The sequence below is a fragment of the Balaenoptera acutorostrata genome, chromosome 10 (genome assembly GCF_949987535.1).
Source record: "Balaenoptera acutorostrata chromosome 10, mBalAcu1.1, whole genome shotgun sequence".
In the NCBI taxonomy this organism is placed as follows: Eukaryota; Metazoa; Chordata; class Mammalia; order Artiodactyla; family Balaenopteridae; genus Balaenoptera; species Balaenoptera acutorostrata.
This window is the reverse complement of record NC_080073.1, coordinates 66,989,614-66,997,507: the sequence shown is the minus strand read 5'-3', so window position 1 is coordinate 66,997,507 and position 7,894 is coordinate 66,989,614. Positions and strand designations below refer to the sequence as shown.

At 61.1% G+C, this 7,894-nt stretch overlaps 1 protein-coding gene across 9 annotated transcripts in view; it reads left to right on the top strand.

Moving 5' to 3' along the window:
- The first annotated feature begins 979 nt into the window (after positions 1-979).
- Positions 980-7,894, top strand: part of GRM4 (glutamate metabotropic receptor 4) — a 113,235-nt gene continuing 106,320 nt past the window's right edge. For 8 of the 9 annotated variants that reach the window (XR_009009612.1, XR_009009613.1, XM_057555612.1 and 5 more), the window contains exon 1: positions 980-1,684. The gene's annotated coding sequence lies outside the window, so the exon portion shown is untranslated. Of the gene's footprint in view, positions 1,685-2,235; positions 2,290-7,894 lie in introns of those variants that run through there. The other variant, XM_007186869.3, reaches the window with a different exon arrangement.

The window sequence follows — 7,894 nt, the reverse complement described above, 5'->3', positions numbered from 1 at the left end:
GGGCACAGTGGAGCCCAGATGGCACTCTGCAGGTCAGCCAGGATGACTGAGGTACTGACGTGGGGGAGGGAGGCCGCTGGTCAGCCACTCCCCCCCCCCCCCCCCCACAGCTCTCTGGCACTGTGCTGAGCACCCTCCCTGGGACAAGGACAGTCACTTGTCACAGCTCTAACTGAAGACACTTCTGCAGTCTGGGATGGGATGCTCTTGCAATCCTAAGAGGGCTGCAAGGCTCCCTCCCTCTCTTCCTCTCTAAGGCCAGCCCTCTCCTGGGATTTTTCACAGCCCCCCTGGGGAGGAGGAGAGCTGGGGCTCCAGCTTCTCCCTGGCTGAGGGATTTTTCCCCAGGCTCGCTCCTGTCTGCCAGCCAGGCCACCTGTTACACTTTGCAGACCAGTGCTGGAGGGAGACCAGTGGGCTGTGGGCCATGGAGTGGGAGTTCCCCAAGCCTGGTGGCGTTCTGGGGTGGAGGGGACCTCAGTGGGAAGGGGCTCCTGAAGGCTGTGCGACCAGGGGCAAATGGAATCCCCTCCCCCTCCCGTCCTGTGTCATATGCTCAAACCAGGAGCAGTGGGGTGTGCAAATGAACATGCCACATGGGGGCACACGCCACGTGCGTGGTGCAGATGTGTGATAAGCTGGCCTAAGGTGGGGGTCTTAGTGATTCTCAGGGAGGATGGGGGTGGGGGTGGGGAGGAGTGTGACCCCTTGGCATCCCTGTATTTGCTGTACTTCTCAGGGAGTGTGTCGGGATGCTATGTTCCTTGACCCTCGACCTTTGGGGTCAGGAGGGGTCCCTGCCAAGTCCTCTGGGTCGAGGAGCAGACATCCGCCCCGGGGGAGGGGGGAGAAGGGGGCTTCCAGGAGAGGGCGCCGGTGGGGCGTGGTGAGAGGGGGAGCAGAAGGCGGGGCTGGTGCGGAGGGGTGGCGGGGAGCTGGGCGAGCCCCAGCCTTCCGGCGGTGGAGGTGCGGGGTCGGGGGTGGGCTCCCAGGTGCTCTCTCTTTAAAAGGCCGGCGGAAGCCGCGCGCTCGGCCGCACCTGCAGAGCAAACTTGGCGGGCAGGGCTCCCGCCTTCCCGAGTGCGGCGGCAGCAGAGTGGGCGTCGGGCTGAGCGGCTGCGGTCCCCTCGCCCCCTCGTGCTCCCGGCGCCCGCCCCCTCCCGCAGCCTCCCCTCTCGGCGTCTTCCTCGCTTGCTCGCTCTCCAGCGCGCTCTCAAGCTCGCTCTCCTTCTTTCCTGCTGCCGTGCAGCTGCCGCGGCGCCGCCGGGCGCCCGCATCTCAGCCGGCTGAGCTCGCTGCTCGGCTCACGCTCCACTCCCTTCCTAGCCCGGAGCCCTCGGCCGGACCCCGAGCCCCGGAGCCGCCTCCTCTCTCCCTCCGGCTCGGACGCCGGGCTCCGCGGCGGACGGAGCAAGGCTGCCCGCCGCTCCCTACCTCGCTGGCTCGCTCTCGCCGGAGCAGCAGCCGACCGCCGCGCGATTGGAGGCGGCTCGGGCCGGGCGGCCGCCAGCTCCTCCCCGCTGCGTCCCGGACTCCGGGCGGCTCCGCGCCGGGCTCGGACCGCAGCGTCAGAGCCGCCCGCCGCGGCCCGGGCTCCGGCCACCGCGAAAAGCTAGCCTCCGGCCGCCGTCTCCCTGCGCCCCCGGCGCGGGCGGGTGCGCCACCGAGCCCTCGCCGGCGCGCGGTGAGTTGTGGCCCGCGGGGAACGGGCAGAGGGGACCGTGCCCTCCGGCCTCTGGGGCACGAGCTGCGGCGGGGACTCCAGGGCTCGGGGATGTGGCCTCTGACAAGCTCCCGGGCTCGGGGCTGCCCAGAGGGCCGGCGGACCGGAGCTTTCGGGGCTGGAGGGCGCGGGACCCGGGCTAGAGGGTCTCCCCTCGGGGCTGGGGCCGGCTGTCCCACCGCCCCGAGACAGGCAGTAGGGCAGAGGCTCTTTCGCGGGCCTGGGGGAAAGTGTCTCTGTGCCTGGGGTTGTTTCGGGTTCCCCCGATTGGGGGGTCGAGCCCGCGCTCAGGTGGGGGCGGCGGCATCAGAGCGCCCCCTCTGCGGAGAGGCAGGGCGGGCGGGGGCGCGGGCCGTTCTTTGCCCCCGTTCCCCGCGGTCTCCCGGCGGGAGAGCAGCGCCAGCCTCGCGCGCCTCTGCTCCCTGACCCACACCAGCCCCGCGTCCCGCTCCCGTGGCCGCCCCAGCGTCGCCTTCGTCTCCGACCGACCCCGGCGCCGGAGGCTTGCTCTCGGCGGAGGCTGGAGGGTCTGGGGTCTCCCCGCGGCCCCGGGACTTCACGGTCAGGTGCTTCTCGGATATTCGGGACCGACCCTCTCCGGGACCCTGATGAACCTTTGCTTCTACGCGGCCGCGGGGCGGGCAGCCGGGCCGAGTGTCTGTGTGTGTGTCTGTGTGTGCGTGTTTTGTGTGTGTGTGGGGGTCCCCTCCGGGGTCGGCTTTCCCCGGCGCTCAGGAGCTGAAAGCGCCCCCTCCCCGCGCGGGGGCGGGGCTGGGAGGGGGAGGCCGCGACTGCGAGAGGCGCCCCCGCACCGGGACGGTCTGAGGCTGTTTGTGCTGAAATGGGGCGGCAGTGGCGGCGGCAGGGAGTCCTGAGGCCCGAACCTAAGAGCGCCCCCTCCCCCAGGACGCGAGTGACACCCCCGCCTTCAGACTTTCCGTCCTTTTTGGAGGAGGCTTCTTGTCTCTTCCCCTACTCCGGTCACCCTCCCTGCCCCTGGTGCGGAAGAAAGCTGCTTTGCGGGACTGAGCTGGGACTGAGCTGGTCTTGCTTAATGGGGTGCCCCAAGCCACGTGTCTGTTGGAGCCGTGGTTAGTCTGTCTGCCCCTCTGTCAGTCTGGCAGAAAGCCAGATGATGGTGGAGGGAGGATTTTGTGTGTGTGTGTGTGTGTGTGTGTGTGTGTGTGTGTGTGTGTGTTCCTCATAGTCCCTTCTCTCCTCCATTCTGGGGTGAGGTTGGGGACTGAGGGCTGGCAGGGCGGCCAGCTCTGTAAGAGTCTCCATACTGGGCACCCCATTCCCACAGCCTCCCATCCCTGGGCCAGCTCATGGTGGAAGTGAAGAATGTTCTAGTTCCCATTGCCCCTTCCCCAGGATGTGTCCTGGGTCTGCCTTGCTTTCTCCCTGGCTCCACATTGGATGCTGGGCCCCAGGCTCTGGGTGGGCACCTCTGCTCCTCAGAGGCCTCAGGGCATAAGGTGGTGGGAGAACTTCCATGAAAAGGTGAGGACTTGCAGGAGCTTTTCTGATGACCCCTCCTGACGTGGCAGAGAGAATTCCCACAGAGCAGTCTGGAGGCTCCTGGGTGTGGACATCCAACGGACAGGGCAGGGGGCTTATCTCCTCTCCTGGGCAGGCCCTGGGACTAGTAGCAAGGGCCCCCAAAGAGGCTACAGAGGGGAGTAGGGGTCAGAGCCCTTGCCCCTCTCCCTGATCCCCTAGAGGACCACTTCCTGGAGGGCCTTCCCAGCCCCTAGTGTTCTGTCCTTGGGATGGGGTTGGGAACCTTTGGGGATGGTGCCTCTGAGCCTCTGCTTAGCCCTGGATGGGCATGCCTGTCCACTTGTGAATTTGGTGACCACTGTCTTCATCTCCCCCCAACTTTTGTCATTCTAGCCCTCAACTTTCCCTTAAATGTCAACATCTTCACACCTGTCAGGGACAAAAACATCATAAAGTTCTTCCCTCCTGAGATCTTGCTCACTTCTAGGGCTACCCATCCCAGGGGCATTTGCTGTGAAGAGAGATTCAGAGAGGAAGAAGGCAATGCTTAACCCAAAGGAATGCTCTACCGGTGGTGGATTTTCAGGAGAGAGATGTATGGGATGGGGATGGGGCATGCAGCACATCCCATAAAATAGGTCCTGAGCTGGTAGAAGGGGAGGAGGGAGCATGCCAGGAGTTGAGCTGCCTTTTTGGCCTCAGTGGTCCAGCATAGGCCGCTCCTCCCACCTCCCTCCTCTCTCCTCCCCCAACTTTCCTCTGTGTGGCTTCATTCTGTTGGAGGCTTGACATCTCCAGGAGGGAGCGCCTTGCACAGCGGCAGGCAGGCAGCTGAGGTAGGTGAGAGAGTCAGCGAGCAAGCCTGTGAATGAGCAGTGTGCTGGCCAGACAGGTCGGGGGTGGGCCCAGACCAGAAGGGCTCTGCAGCCCCCACCTGCTTCCTGAGGGGTCCCCTGCCCAGCTTCCAGGATGCTTGGCCACACCCGAACCTGTCCCGCTGCAGGGGGACAGCTGGCAGGAAACGATGGCACCAGGACCATGGGCTTCTGAGCTTTATAATTACAGCCACTAGACACATCCTCTCCCTTAGACAAGTGTGGGGCCGGCAGCCCCTAATTACCAGTGACCCCAAGACATCTGCCCACCCCTGCTGTCCTCCTCTGCTCAGTCTAGCACCCCATTTTCCAGTGGGCAGGCCCCACTGGCAGCCTGGGTAGCTGGGCCTGCCAGCTGCTGGATGGGAGATTATCTCACTTCTGCAGAGTGAGGCCGCCTTTGCCACCCAGAGAAGGCACGGGGGAGCTGGCATCTGGGCTCTGGCCCTGCTCACTGGGGCTGGCAGAGCTGCTGGCTGCCCAGGCCAACCTGAGGGAGGAGGCCGAGAGGCTTCCCCTGGTGGGCAGCGGGCCCGAGTGGAGGGCACCAGCTTTCTGTTCCCCCCCACCCCCCCACCGCCCAGCCTGGTGGCGGCTCCTGGAAAGAGCAGGGAGGGCTTGTTTCCGTGTCCACTCTGCCCTAGTTAGCAGGGGACTATCAAAAATTAATTTCAAGATCTCACTGCCTTTGGCCCTCGCCAGAGTGCAGGCTGCCTTTTCTCTGGCTCCTGGGAGCTCTGTTTCTTTCCTGGCTGTGCAGCTTCTGGCCTCCCTCTGTCCTCTGCTCTGCTTCTCTTCCACTGTCTCCCTGCTGCCTCTCAGCCCAACCCCAGGCATATAGCTTTGCCTTCCCAGCGAGCTTCTGCTCCCCGCCAGTCCTGGAGTCAAGCTCTGGGGGCTTCTGCCTCAGTACCGCCCCCCCTCTGCCCCCCTAACCTCTCTTTCCCTGCCTGAGCTTTGCTCCTGAAAGGGAGGCTTATAAAGGGAACCTGCTTAGGAAAGATGAAGCCTGCCCTGCAGCCCTGCCTCCCAGCCCCCCAGCCCACAGGGCAGAGAGAGTCTCTAGCCGCCTGTCCAAGTTTCTCTTGGCTCCTTGGAAAAACGAGCACCACAAGGATAGTAAAAATCACCCTTAAATGAAAGCTGATGACTCCCGTCGAAATGTTTTATAATTAACCTCACCGTTTAGCAATCTCGTGGCAGCAGTGAGGCATAAATATATGTGTACACACGTATATTAAATAAATTGGGGAATGCAGTGCATAATGACATTATCTGGACCCCATTCAATTAAGGTAGATATTATCTGCAGTAATTGGGAAATGCCAGCCCATAATGACAGCCCGTGCCATTTCGGCTGGAGCCATGCTGACGAGCAAGCTGTGGTGTCTCCCTAAGCCTCCCTCTTCTCCTGGAGAAAGCCCTGGCCGCCCAGGGGCTGTGATGACGCCCTGGGGAGCTCAGCTGGCTGGTGGTCCCAGGCTGGGCCACCTGCATCGGGACCAGGAGGTTGAGTCCTCCCCGGGTCCCCCACACTCAACCCTCCCAGCCACCCCTCTGTCCCTCAGGGGGACAGACCAGTCTCTGGACCCGTGTTCTGGTTGGGCTATGACTTCTAGTAAAAACACTTCATCGCTACAGGGTTATTTTTAGATTTGAATATAGAAATAAAGATTGGGGACTTGACCTGGATTCTTAAGTTTTTGGCAGGTGATTGCTTCTCAGATGTCACGGCCCCTTCTTTGTGCCTGGCCTCAGGGTGCCTTAGGGTGGGAAGTCTCCCCCACCACTGTGGTTCTCTTCGTGGCTGTGCAAGGCAGTAGGGTTTGGACATGGACTCCCTAAGCCAGTGGGCCCCCGCTTTCCAGGGCAGTGCCGGGGTTCAGGAGGGGAGACAGGAAGAAGGAGGAGAGAGGAAGAAACAGCATTAGCAGGAAGCCCACAATAGCAACAACTGCAAACAAAGGCACTTGCCCACTTGGATGTTGTGCTGGAAAACTGGATGGTCCTGGCAAGTGGGGGTGGAGTGAGTTGGGGCCAGAAGGAGAGGCCTGGGGGTCTGCATGGGGGCTGCTGGTTGGAGGAGACCTTGAGCAAGCGTGAGCTTGGTGGCTGGCCCCCTGGCTCTGGGAGAGGGGGAAGGTCAAGGCTGGGCATTTTCTGAGCTGAACTGGTGGGACCCAGTGCCAATGAGGTTTGCTTGCTTTGCCTTCCAACTGATGGGAGCTGCTGTGGCCTTAGCAGGTGGCTGCCTTTGAGCTTCTGGTTTCTCTAGTCCCGAGTCCCTGCCTGCTGTGCTCACAGTGGGCCCTCCTTTCTGCATCCACACCATGGCCCACAAGGTCCTGCTTGATCTTGTGCTTGGAGCCCTCTCTGACCTCCTCTCCTGCCTCTCTCCCTTCCCACTGCCCTCCAGTCATGCTGACCTCCTTGCTGTTCCTTGAACAATGAATGCTAATCATATGCCCACCCCAGGGCCTTTGCACTTGCTGTTCTCTCTACCTGGGATGTTTTTCTCCCAGATACATGGCTCATGTCTTTACTGTTTTTAATCTCTGCTCTAATGCCACCTCCTCTGAGAAGCCTTCCCTGACTATCTTTTTCTGAAAAAGCTCCTCTGAGTCATTCCCTTTCTCCTTACCTGCCTTGTGTGTCTTCATAGCCCCTTGATCCCCTGAAGTGCCACCCATCTGTGTATAGATGTATTTATTGTCTCTCCTGCGCCACTCCCCACTGGGATGTTGGCTTCACAGGGCAGGTGTTTGTATCTGTTTTCACTTCCAGCGTTTCCCCAGTGCTCAGAACAGAGTCTGGCACACAGCAGGAGCTCAGCACGTATTCGGATGGCACATTGAATAACTGAATGGTCATGGATTATATTCCATGACTGCCCACACAAGAGGGTTGTAAGAATTCAGGGTAAGGTCTGAGTCCCACTCCGGGAAACTGGAATGCTGCTGCAGACCCCCACTCCCTGCCCTGGGCTCCACACTGGTGAGGGTGGTGCTGTGCTGGCTCTGGGCAGGGACCTGGCTTTGTCTGGTTGTTGATTGAGAATTTCCTGCATTCTGAGCCTTGGGCTGGGCACTGGGACACCGAGATGAGGGCGGTGCTGTGCACCCAGGCCCTTAACGTGCTCCCAGGCTTATCAGTGCCAAATAACAACACACAGAGAGAGGCTTTATGGCATTGGCTGTGGAGGAAGGAGATAAGGGGAACTAGAATCATCAGGGCAGGCTTCCTGGAAGAAGAAGTATCTCAGTTGCTCACTTGAAGGGTAAGCCCCACAGGGAGGAGGCTGGAGGGAATCCAAGGGTCGGGGAAGCATGGGCAATTGGTTTGTTTCCCCCTTCTTAGTTTCCGTTGGCATGAAGCTCAGGAATTATGTCCTCCATCCCTTCCTTCTTTCCTTCCACACGCATTTCTCAGTGCCCCCCGCATGCCCAGCACAGAGCCAGTCACTTCTGAACCAGGCCCTTGTTTTGGAACAGGGAGAGGATGGCTTTTAAAGTGAGGTCTGGTGTGTCTGAACTTGGGAGGTTCCTGATCAGGCCAGGGAGCTGGAGCAGCTCAGGGAATTAAAGGGAAGGGGGCATGGGGTCCAGACCCCCACTCTTCCCTCCTTCTTGCTCTTAGAACATGGCTCGGGCTGGGTCAGTGCCTGGAGCAAGGCTACTCTTCCTATTATTCTAGAAATAGATTATCTGGGAGAGAAGGGTGGAAAGACCCCAGGGATCATTCAGTCACTTCCACAGACCCTGGTGGGGGATGCGAGGCACCGTGCAGGCTGGGA